Below are 12,839 nucleotides of genomic sequence, written 5' to 3'. Positions count from 1 at the left end.
GTGAGGTTATTACATGGATGGGGGTTGTGAGTTGTCAGCCTCCACCCCAAACCCCACTTTGCCTCCAGCATTTATGATGGTGTTAAATATATAAAAATGTGTTTTTAACTTATAAGGGGGGTTGCACTCAGAGGCTTGCTATGTGAAGGGGGTCACCAGTACAAAAGTTTGAGAACCACTGCACTTGAGGGTACAAATGCTGTACAGTTCTAATAAAATTGAACCCATAGATTCTTTAAAGTTTGTATTTCCAGTACTAATAGTGTGATAATCCAATGATAAAGGTGAATGTACATAGTTTTATCAGCTCTGGAGCCTGATTTGGAAACTCAGGAATAATTCAGCTGAAGTCAGTATCATTACACCAATGTAAAACAGATTGATATCAAGCTTTTGAACTCCCAGCTCCCTAGTGTGTTTCCAAAAATAAATGAAATGCTGATCAGTCACATGCCTATCTGCTGAAAGATTGTTTATTGCATTTGTTATCATATTTAGATCAGATCTTTGACTTAAAACATACCAAAATTGCAGATTTGAAGACTTATTCAGGTTTGTGCAGTGGAGATTTTCTCAGCTATTTAGGATGCACTCTCACAGCTGAGGGATTTCAGAACAAAACCTTATTAACTAGATGCAATTTTGGTACCACTTGTGACAAACATAAGCAATGTATTTTCTTGCCTGTTATGTGAATATTCTTCCAATGTTCATGGAACAATTTGTTACAGAGACACCACCATAAAAAAAATACAAATAACTTGCACTAGTGAGATGATGTTAGCCAGAACACAAAGCTTAGCTCTGAAATCAAAATAATACAGATGTGACTGAATACAGAGAGAGAGAGAGAGAGAGAGCTGCCTGCCCACACAGATAAAAGTGTTAAAGAAATTATGCAGCAATCAAAAGGGGGCACATTAACTTGCTATTGAGCTCCATGCAATCTTTCTGTACTTAACTATAGGGCAGACTATACATTTTAAGTACTGATCACCACCAGTGTTCTTTACCAAAGACCCAGCAGTTCTACCAGTGTTTTTTGCTAGTTGATTGTGGCAGCACAAATAAGATGGCACTTCAGTAGAATTTGTAACCCTTCCACAGGTATTTTTTTTAATTTTAAATAGCTCAAAAAGGCAGAGCAGATAAAGTGCCTCCGCAATGCCACAGATCTTTTTTCTGACCCTCAACAGAGGGGTCTTCCTGAAATCTCATAAAGCAAAAACTAAAACCAACCAATAAAGACAGTGGTTTTACTACATCCAGGAGAGACCATCAGCATGACTTGCTTTCTTCCAGTTTTCTCTTGGGTAGGTACCCCATTCGAATTACCAGAACCCAGGACTACAACATGATTGTCAGGAGAGTCTACATTTCCCAGCAACCTCCCTCAACTGCATTGCAAAATGAGGCTGGAAAGGAACTACTGGGAACCAGCATTATGCCTTACAACTGAAGGGAGAAGGGAGTCTAAACCCATCCAGCTCATGGAACTCTTGTCTTAGGCCTGAGCCAGGAGCATGAGCTTCTTTACAAACCCTTAAAAGTCCAAAGTACCTTGTTAACTTCAATTAACTTAGTTAACCACTGTAACTTCCAGTTATTGTATTTACTTGGAGTTAAAAGATGTTCCGCAAGTTGTTGTTCAGGACTGCCATTACAATGTTGTCCAGATATAATCTAGTAACTTAAAAATACTTTTCATTATGAGACATGATAATTATTCAGGTTACTTCAGCTACAAAGGGAGTTATATCTCCAGCATAGTTTGGAGAGACACTTGTACTGCTGTAAAGACAACTTATCATCTAATGAATTGCAGTTGTCCTGTGATGTGGCTGATGAACTTGTACACTGAGAGCTGCTGATGTGCATACACTATGGCACTGCATCAAAATCCCTAAAAGTTTTTTTCATTTGTATGAAGGATATGCTTGCCATGTCTTGCACAAACTAGTATTTGAGATGGGAATCCTGGGGGCCAGCTATGGGCAAGCAAGCAAAGAACAAAATTAAAATAATTTCCTTGTATGCTGTCATATTTCAAAAAGAAACACCACCTACACTATTTATGCTGGTGAAATGACCACATGCCCTGGAGAAAAGGTGTGCACTTTTTGCTTGTTCCATCCGTCTAGTTCTATGGTGCAGTACTTGGGTCCTTCCCAACCAATTGAAGAGGAATAACTATAAAAATACATCCACACTTCTTTAATGCTTCCCAGCTTGCAATAAAAAGAACTTGGTTAGTTTAACAGTGCTGATCCCCCTGCCCCCCCGGACACCAGGGTGACCTCCTATGGCCCAATGCAGCAATAGAGACAAATCCTGCCTCTGTTTTCCCCTACAGTCCCCAGGGCTGACTCAGTTGCCCATCTTCACCACACATCAGACCAACGTTCATCTCCACCACTTGGGAAAGGAATGTTGTCCCTCTAAATATCCAGTTTAAGCCCTATTCACAGGCATAATTAGAATAAGTGCAACTACCTATGGACTATAAGGTGGATAGAAAGTTGGCTAGATTGTCGGGCTCAACGGGTAGTTATCAATGGCTCCATGTCTAGTTGGCAGCCAGTATCAAGTGCAGTGCCCCAAGGGTCAGTCCTCAGGCCGGTTTTGTTCAATATCTTCATAAATGATCTGGAGGATGGTGTGGATTGCACTCTCAGCAAGTTTGCAGATGACACTAAACTGGGAGGAGTGGTAGATATGCTGGAGGGTAGGGATAGGATACAGAGGGACCTAGACAAATTAGAGGATTGGGCCAAAAGAAATCTGATGAGGTTCAACAAGGACAAGTGCAGAGTCCTGCACTTAGGACGGAAGAATCCCATGCACTGCTACAGACTAGGGACCGAATGGCTCGGCAGCAGTTCTGCAGAAAAGGACCTAGGGGTTACAGTGGACGAGAAGCTGGATATGAGTCAACAGTGTGCCCTTGTTGCCTAGAAGGCCAATGGCATTTTGGGATGTATATGTAGGGGCATTGCCAGCAGATCGAGGGACGTGATCGTTCCCCTCTATTTGACATTGGTGAGGCCTCATCTGCAGTACTGTGTCCAGTTTTGGGCCCCCCACTACAAGAAGGATGTGGAAAAATTGGAAAGAGTCCAGCGGAGGGCAACAAAAATGATTAGGGGACTAGAACACATGACTTACGAGGAGAGGCTGAGGGAACTGGGATTGTTTAGTCTGCGGAAGAGAAGAATGAGGGGGGATCTGATAGCTGCTTTCAACTACGTGAAAGGGGGTTCCAAAGATGGATCTAGACTTCTCAGTGGTAGCTGATGACAGAACAAGGAGTAATGGTCTCAAGTTACAGTGGGGGAGGTTTAGGTTGGATATTAGGAAAAACTTTTTCACTAGGAGGGTGGTGAAACACTGGAATGCGTTACCTAGGGAGGTGGTGGAATCTCCTTCCTTCGATATTTTTAAGGTCAGGCTTGAGAAAGCCCTGGCTGGGATGATTTAGTTGGGGATTGGTCCTGCTTTGAGCAGGGGGTTGGACTAGATGACCTTCTGAGGTCCCTTCCAACCCTGATACTCTATGATTCTATGAGACCTGCATATCCCTCAAGTAAGACAGGTCTCAAAACCCCCGAAGTGAGGCTAGTTAAAAGGCAGCAGCTCTCCAGCCCCACACTCCAGGGGTCATCTCCAGGCCACCCACTTAAGAGTCAACAGTTCCTCTTCTCCAGTTCCTATATCCCTCTTCCAGGGCCTCCAGGACTCTGGCAGTTCTGCATGCTTCTTGCAGCTCTTCTCCTGATGCCTTCAATTCAGAACTTCTGCGAGAAGGCTCCCCACAATGTTCCACTTCCCAAGGCCCCCTTTGCCTGTGAGTTCTACCTGTGCGCCTGGGACCCTCTCTCTAGAATTAACCCTTCCGCTCCTGAGCTTGGCCTACACTGACTGTGCTGGTCAGTCCCCTTTACTTCGGGGCCTCTGCACCTATCTTCTACTCAGCTGAGTTTCCCCACATTGGCCAGTTCTCTCCAACAGCACTCTCCCAACAGTTCTCTTTCTGCATTAGGTCTCTTCAGCAGCAGCTCCCGATTACTGCCTTCTCAGGTCTCATACAGGTCTCCCCGGGCAGTTCTTACCAGCTCCTTTCTAGCTTCTCCTTTCTAGTCCACTTTCCTCTCCTTCTTCTTGTGTTCTATGCTGTAGCAGGCTCACATTCTGACTCTGTAATCACCAGGTGCTGGATTTCATGATCTATAGTTACAGTCTCTCTTTTCCCTGGTTTTTTAAAAAATTGTCATCTTGCTTTCTTAATGGTGTCCCATTTTCCTGATGCTGTTACCTGGTATTTTAATGTAATCGTTGTGACTTTTAGGTGCCTGAATTTGTATACAACCCCCTCCCCACAACAATTTATACTCTTTACAATCCCAGAAGATATGCTCAACTGTTGCTTTGAACTTGCATGTTTCATACAGCCCGTCTTTGTGTTTATTAATTAAGTCCAAGCTCCTGTTTAAACCACAGTGTTCGGTAAGTATTTGGAGTAGAGCCACCTCATTCTTCACTCAGGTTCTTGCAGTATGTCTGCATTTTTGATTCTAGAGCATATTTCTAAAAATCTCTCCCCTAGTTTCTTTTGCCCATACTCCCTGCTACTCCTCTTTTATTTAGTTTTTAATTAATTTTTTAAGCTCCTGTTTAATTAGAGGGGGTCTCTATGTCAACTGGTTCATTTTTATAGCATTTTCTGCACTTTGTCTGCCACCTCATTTCCTGCTATCCCAACATGCACTGGGATCCATGTTGTTTCAGCGTTGACTACCATTTGTGCCAAGTCTTTTATTAGTAACAATATTTAATTGATTATATCATTTTTACTATCTGTAATGCAGATAGCTGCTGGTGAAATGCCATGCGAAGAATGAAGTAATTGGACTTACCCTGCTGGACAAAATTCATAGGGAACAGGGAAGATGGAAACTCTAAACAAATATATGAAAAATGCTGGGAATTCGGAAATTTGCATATATAGCCATTGCTTACAATAGTCCTGACAGGGAATCTGACAAGATTACAAGGGTAGGTCCCATGTCCAGTATCCAATATAATGCCAGCATTTTCCCTGCAAGTTTGACTATAATAACAGCTACAAAATTTGAAGGTCTAATGGATTTCTTTAATCCAAGTGTTGAGACACAGAACACTGTCCCCTGCTCCTGGTTTTCCCATCTTTAGACCCATCTATAAATATTGGGAGTGCCCCATTTATCACATATATATCCATTTGTTATATTTAATACTTCTAGCTCTCCTTTTAATTTCAATATATAGTTCCACATTTATATTGGAGTGGGTGGGTTGATTTCCATCTACAGTGCATTTTCTCATGGCTATATAAGCAAACTTCTTGTAGGTCTTTCTTTTCTCTTAGTTCCTTTGTCCATATTTTAATCCTACTAATATGAGGTATTTTTGATATATTCCCCCCATGCTCCGCCCCGCATGTTGTCCACTGAATTCCCAGCATTTTTCATATATTTGTTTAGTGTTTCCATCTTCCCTGTTTCCTATGAATTTTGCCCAATGGGGTAAGTCCAATAATTTCATTCTTAAAGCTCCAGGCATTTCACCAGCAGCTATCTGCATTATGCACAAAGGGGTCATGATGAAGGCATCACATGCAATGCCTAATACCTGAGCTTGGATTGAATCTAGGTTCATTGTTGATGCTGAACTAAATGCTTGGAGCCATACTCGATGGGTGGTTTTAGTAATGCTCTACAAAACATTACCCCTGCTTATCCGCATCCCAGATGGTTCCAGAAATACCATTAAGTAGATTGATTTTACCTTTACATTTATCTACAATATTTTCTATGTGGTCCTTCTATGTTAGCTTGCTAGCAAATGTCACACACTATTTGCTGTCCATATACAGACAGTTTACAGTCTTTTTAATATTCCTTTTAGTGAATATCATTCCTTTAGTTTTGAGAATTGAAAGTTTAAACCCCAAGTGTTTCCCCATTCCACACTTTTCCTAAGTGCTTCATTAATTCGCTTCTCAGCTATCTCCTGGTTTCAGTTTTTTGCTCATATGGCAAAATCATCTGCAGACAAGGAAATACCTATTCCTGCATTCATCTTTTTTGGGTTATCATTTATCATTATGTTGAATAAGGTAGGGCTGATGACCCTCCCCTATGGAGTTCCACTTGTGGTTGTATATATGCTAGAATAGGCTTCTCTATTCTGACCTGCATACCTCTTTTGCTTGAGAAATCCTTTATTCACCTATATACCCTTCCTTTTATGCCCATGGATGCTATTTTATGTAATAAGCCAGGGGTTCTCAAACTGGGGGTCAGGACCTCTCCGGGGGGTCGCGAGCTGCCAGCCTCCAACATTTATAATGGTGTTAAATATATTTAAAAGTGTTTTTAATTGATAAGAGGGGGGTCGCACTCAGAGGCTTGCTATGTGAAAGGGGTCACCAGTACAAAAGTTTGAGAACCACTGCAATAAGCCTCTCTTCATAGTGTATCATATGATTTTTCAATATCCAGAAAAGCTATCATTTATTCCTTACTTCTCATACTGTTTAGTGCTTCTGTCTCTATTCTTATGATATGATCAAATTCTCTACTCGTACTATATGATTTCCTTCCCCTCCTGAACCCACTTTGTACTCTGTAAGTCATTTCTCTCTAGATACATTGTTAATCTTTCAGTCATCATTCTTCCTTAACTTTACCCATGCACGATGTAAGGGCAACTGGCCTGTATAAGTCTTGTTCGCAGCTTACCTGGTCTCCACACCGCATGTTTTCACTCCATTGGTAGCTCACCTTTTAGCAGTATTTTCTGACTAAGCTTTTCATTACACATGCCACCCTTGCCTGGTTCAGAGTTTTTGCATTTACCTTTAGTTTTTGAAGTTCCCTTACACAGAGGTTTTTGTTCAATACGGTATACTCATCTTCCTCCCTCTTCCTCCCATTCTCATGAGCTTCTGTAATGAATCCCCCCCCCCCATGCTGATTTCTCTCCTCTTTCTCAACTTCTGTCTAGGTCTTTACAGGTGCCCTCTATCAGGCACCTATGTGTGCATGCATGCTAGCTTTCCCTCTATATGTGAAAGAAATTAGTTTTGCAGTTAGTTGTGAGAGCGGTGATGTGTATGGAAATGAGTTCCATAATCTAAGTCCAAGCGCATATAAAAGTTGTTTTCTGCAATTATGAGCCTCTCCCTATTCAGTGTCATATCCCAGATGAACAATCGCCAGTGGAACATAGCTGTCATGGGTAGCTACAGGCAAAAGGGGAGAGGCAGTCTCTTGGGTACTGTTGCTAGGGCCAGTCCCATGGAGGACTTTGGATTTCAGCACAGAGATGTTGAACTGGATTCTTTGTTCAATCAATGGTGAACAAATGCAAAGAGTGGAACTCAGTGGTGACGTGTTCACGGCAACCTGTGTTACTAAGCAGAAATGCTACGGTATTCTGTACAAGCTGGAGCTTTCTCAAGGCATGACTTCATTTCTAGGCATAATAAGTTGCAATAATCAAGTCTAAAAGTCACCAGTGAGAGGATCACTGTAACCAGTGATCTGAGTTTGATAGGCTGGGGTGTCATTTTTTAGCTAGATATGGATGGAAGAGGCTTTTAGCTTACAGTAGCACAAAGGAGTCCAAAAGGATCTTATGGTTATTCATTGAACAGACAACAATTTGAGGGCAGATGCCTTCAGTAGTGAGGGATGCTATAGAGAAGGTAAGTTCTTCAAACACCTTCTGTTTACCTGCCAGCATCATCTCATTCTGGCTGACATTCAGCTTCAGTCAGTGGTTCTTCACTCATGTACTGATTTCAGCAAGGCATTGAGAAAGTCAGGTATAGAGGTGAGTATTATCTGCACACTACCGTCACTTCAGCCCAAGTTGTCTGACCAGCTCCCCCAAGTGGTTTAATAAAGATGTTGACTAATACAAGGGAGAGTATTTAACCTTGTGGGATCCCACAGGTGAGGGCTTTGGGGGCAGGAAAAACAGTTGCCCTCTGAGTTCAGTTTGAGAGGAAGGACCTGTGAGCCGTATCAAGACATTCCATTCCTCCTGCAGCTCCCTGTAGATGGGATAGGAGGATTTGAAGATCACCAGTCTCAAATGCTGCAGAGAGGCTTAGCAGGTTCAAAATGGATGCTGCACAGCCCCAAACCAGTTCCAAATCATAAGCCTTCCCTTGAGTCTGTTGACTCACAACTCAGTAAGCAAAATTTAAATGTGTGCAAGCTCCTGTAACCCACACAAAAGTTTGTTCTTCATTTTGACCCATGTCAGCTCTGTTCGGCCTGACACTGACCATTTTCGTATGGACTAATGGCACAGGAAAAAAGCAGTTGGCTTCAATGATGGACTTAAGTTCTGGTCTGTCAACTGTGTCAAATTAAAAAATAACAAAACAAAAAAACAGTATAAAAATTCTGGGGGAATGTTTTCCAGAGCAAGAAATACAGTGGCATTGATATCGTATAGAATTTTAGCCAAACACCCCAGTGTTGCCAAATTGTTACATCAGACAAATCCACCTCCTGGTCGTACTGATGCTAGTATCATATTCAGGTAATCAAGAGACAGAAATGTATGAAGCAAGATATCACAAAACACCTGTTCCAGAGTATCTGCTGGGGACACCATAGGTCAATAAATCCAATAGTGAATTCATAGCATAGATATATAGAAAATATTGGCACCAATTTAGGGCCATTGCAAATGGCAAATCATCCCATATACTTCAGTTTAAAATGATTGGAATGAACGTGAGCACTGATCAGAGGTCCACCCACACAGATCTGATTGCAGAACTGGAGCATGAGACAAAGCATACTATTATAATTTATTAGGTAAAGATAGGGTAAGAAGAATCTGTTAGAAGCAATGTCTGCAGAACCAGTGAGGCTGGCTGACAGAGAGTGAAAGAGGGAACAGTGGCAATCAGATTCAAGAGGCAAAGACCATATATGCCTTTAGTCTCCCCAAAAAACAATGGTGTCTCTGAAAAGGCTCAGTGATGAACTCCTAGTGCAGAAATATGCCAACCTCCCTGAACAACAAGCAATGCAGCCCTCTTTAACAAATCATTTGGAACCCAGAGGTGATGTTGTGATAGCTGTTTATCCTCAATGATGGATTTCATGGCATGGCTTCAACAAGGATTACAGTAAATGCTCAGTTTAGGTAAAGTCACAATCTAATTAAAGAATTTCAGTCTAAATCCCTTCTGTGCCGGTAAAGATGCATCCATCAAATGTCTCTAAGCATTTAATTTTCCATGGCAACAATTAATTGGGTATGTAACAGTTCATATACTTCAAATGAGGCTGATGGTGTTAGTAATTGAATGCTTGGATTAATATTTTATAGCTGGTTTCATGAGCTTATTTGTTGTTTACAAACATTTTCACTGTGACACTTCCCTGCCTCCCTTGGAGGAAGCATCAGGACATAGCCACAAAACAATGGGGTATTTTTATCTATGTGTTCTCTTTGAGCTTTATGACCATTTTTAATACTTAGGGCAATTAAAGGATTATGGACAAAAAGTTCAAAGTTGGAACCTAACTCCACATTTTAGCACTGAAGCAAGGCTTCATTTTTACAGGGGTGCTTCCAGTTATTTATTTCAAATATTGTTTCCATTTTTCCCAGTTCAAATCAGAAGGCAACTCTGACTCTCCTGGATGGTGAAATAATGTTTGTCTCTTGTGGTGGAAATTGATGTAGGAATCTCTATGGGAAAGATGGATTGAGGCAAAAGCAGAGATTACTGGAAAGTCTATGCATTAGAGGGATCACTAGCACTGGAGAAAAGAGGGGAGAGAAGCAGGCTGGAGACATTTCTCAGAGGAAGGGATATCCTTAATGCGAACAGGCAGGAGTTGTGAAAGTATTAGGACTTTGAAAGAGAACTGGGCATTTTATACAGCTCTGTTTAATGTTTTATATCTCACTTATCACTGGATACCTCAATGGGGCAGGATTGTGTTGGAGTTGCGTGCAATAGCTCGCAGCACTGAGGAGATTCCATACGGGAGCTCCAGGCAGCTGCTGTAGTCCCCCCTGGGCTGTGAGAGTTATGGTAAGGGTGTCCCATGCCCTCAGAGCAGCTCGGGATTGGGAAGATGCAAAAGTAGCTTGCGGCCACCTTATCCTAGGCTGTGAATTCTGTGCTGCTTCTCTTGGCACAGGATAGAATCTCGATCCCTGTGTCCCACTAAGATTTCTGGTGCTGAGGTAATAAAGCCAAACGTGTGGCATTGAAGGGAATGTATAATTTTGAATGAACAGGAACCTTAGCTGTTAATGTATCATTTTACTTCGCATGTAGGCGCTCAGATCCAACCCTTAGTGACAGAAGGACACTCACATACCATATGGTGAGCAGTTGGAATAGGAACCTTAGCGGTAGCATTGCAGGCGGTGCTTGCTCTGTAGAGCCAGGATGCAGTCAGCACTTTTTAAGTGCCGAAAACCTTCTATTCATCCTCCTCCCCTCCTGAACTACTCTCTCCTCTCAGCTTTACCTGGTACAGGAAACCCTCCTTCTGCTGCCTCCTGTTGATCCGTGGCCCATTACATAGACCCACATCTCCTACAGCTTGCCTGACTCCTTTCTACCATCACATTGGAGGCAGACACCCTTTTATAATCTGCTGTCTTTCACCTTCCTATCCAATACTGGGCCAGCTCTCTCTTCCTTCTCTTGTCTACTGCAGAGGAACACCCTATCCCACACCCAGCTCCTCCCCACCATTATTCGTATTCAGTATTTGGCACGTATCTACTTGTTGTGTGGCCAAATACTGAAATCCTGGATTCACCACATCTCTCTAAAGATGTGTTCTCTTACCTTGCCAAATGTCAAGATTCCCAGGGTGGTAACAAATGTCAGAGAAAGGCCGCTTTTCTATTTTCTAATACTATTTTTGCTCCCTAAGTGACAGCTTCTTTTTCAAAATCCTCTTGCAATCCATTTCCACAAAGACATTTGGATTTGCTTCAGACTCGTCTCTCCTCTTTTGTTCACTATGTTTCAATAAAACAATAGAGATTTTTCTACATTATATCACAATTTCTATTTTAGGAGCATATAGTGGGGGAAAATAGGGTACCACTGATCAAAATGAAGATTCTCCATCTTCATCTTCCAACTCAAAACCCCTATCCTCAACCCCTGCTTTGACCCTAGATTAAAACAAATCAACGATAGTAAATCTTGCCTGTTGATTTGCCTGCTGGACTGAAGCACTTGGAGTTGATGTCCATTGCCGAGCATTTTAGACTACTTCTGGATCAGGCAGGTGACCCTGAAGCTGCACAGAACTGAAAATAATGAGAAAAACTGCTAAGAAACTGCAGGCACAACAAAAGACATGAAAAAGAAGCAATTCTTATGTGGCATCTTTCTAAATTGAGTTATGAAGGAAAACTGATCCACAGACACTCCAGAAGGGTTTAAATTGTGGTGGTGTTGGTGAGGGGCATGACAGCCAAATAACTCCACTATTCCCCCTGGCCAACCAACTGGAGGCAAATAAACCCCTCTTCGCTCCCCCAGGTGCATTCCAAGTTGTATCAGAAACTATGGGTGGGCTAGTCCCTCTTCTTCTCTCCTGGCCATCCCCCTGCTAGTCAGACCAAACTTCATCCAGCTGAGCTGAGCAGGGGCACTTGTTCATGGCTTTCTAAATTGAGCATCACCTGCTGTCTAACAGAAATAGAAAGACAGGTGCCCTGCTTTCCTCTGCTGTAAAATGACTGGCTTTTAGTTTATCAGCCCTGCCACTGGATTGTCACCTCATTCAGCCATCCCAGTTATCCTCTAAGGGCTGAGCCCAGGATTTTCAGAAATTGGGGGCCTAGAGCTAGGCTCTTAATCCATATTTGGGTGTCTAAATAAGAAGCCTGATTTTCAAAGATGCAGAGTGCTCAGCAGCTCCATGGGCTTCTAATGAGAGGAGAGACAGGCTGATAAATTGCCATTTTTGTGCACAAGTATCACTGTTCAAAATTAAAACTGACTTCACTAGCAGCTGCTGTGCACTCAGCACCACTGAAACCAATTCCCACCTATTCAGGCACCTAAATATACATTTAGGAGCCTAACTTTGGTTATCTATTATTGAAAATCTTGGTCCTATGTTTTATTTGTCTTTGAACTATTGTGCACACCTATGGTACTAATTATTAGTAATACAATATGTAGGTGGAGGTGCTCTGTGGAAGGAACCCAGTGACTAGATATGTAGGAACAGAATGTAGAAGCAGCCACTTTGGGAAGCTCCTGGGCAAATTATGTATTGCTGCTCCTTGTGGCAAAGAGACCAATGTCAACAGAGCTCCTAAGTGAGCTGTCCTGCTTGGGAGACCTGGAAAACTGGGGGAGGGGCTAACTGAGGTTGGTATGGATGCCAGACCTGCAGCGTTGGGGTTTCCCATATAATCTCATCTTCTCTGTGCCACAAACCCAGGCCCAAATTCAAGGGGCTAAGATCCTCAGCTGGTGTAAACCAATATAGCTTTACTGATTTCGATAGAGCCAAGTCAACACACATTATCTGAGGATAAGCCCCAGTCCCAAAGTTGCTCCCCAAAGAAACCTCTGTCAAACACTCTGCAAAGTCAAAATTGTGGAGTTTTCCGTTCAGTTTTTCCTTCTTCTGTGCACTTTCCTGTGGAAGGGAAACTTTTGACCCTTAATGGTTGTAGCTGAAAAGCCAGTTGCACAAACCTATATTGGATGAATGTAAAATATATGTCCAAAGAAATATTAGAATTCCCTGGTATGCCAGGGAAGTTGAAGAAAT

This window comes from Lepidochelys kempii, chromosome 2, assembly GCF_965140265.1.
Source record: "Lepidochelys kempii isolate rLepKem1 chromosome 2, rLepKem1.hap2, whole genome shotgun sequence".
NCBI lineage: Eukaryota > Metazoa > Chordata > Testudines > Cheloniidae > Lepidochelys > Lepidochelys kempii.
This window is presented reverse-complemented; position numbering follows the sequence as displayed.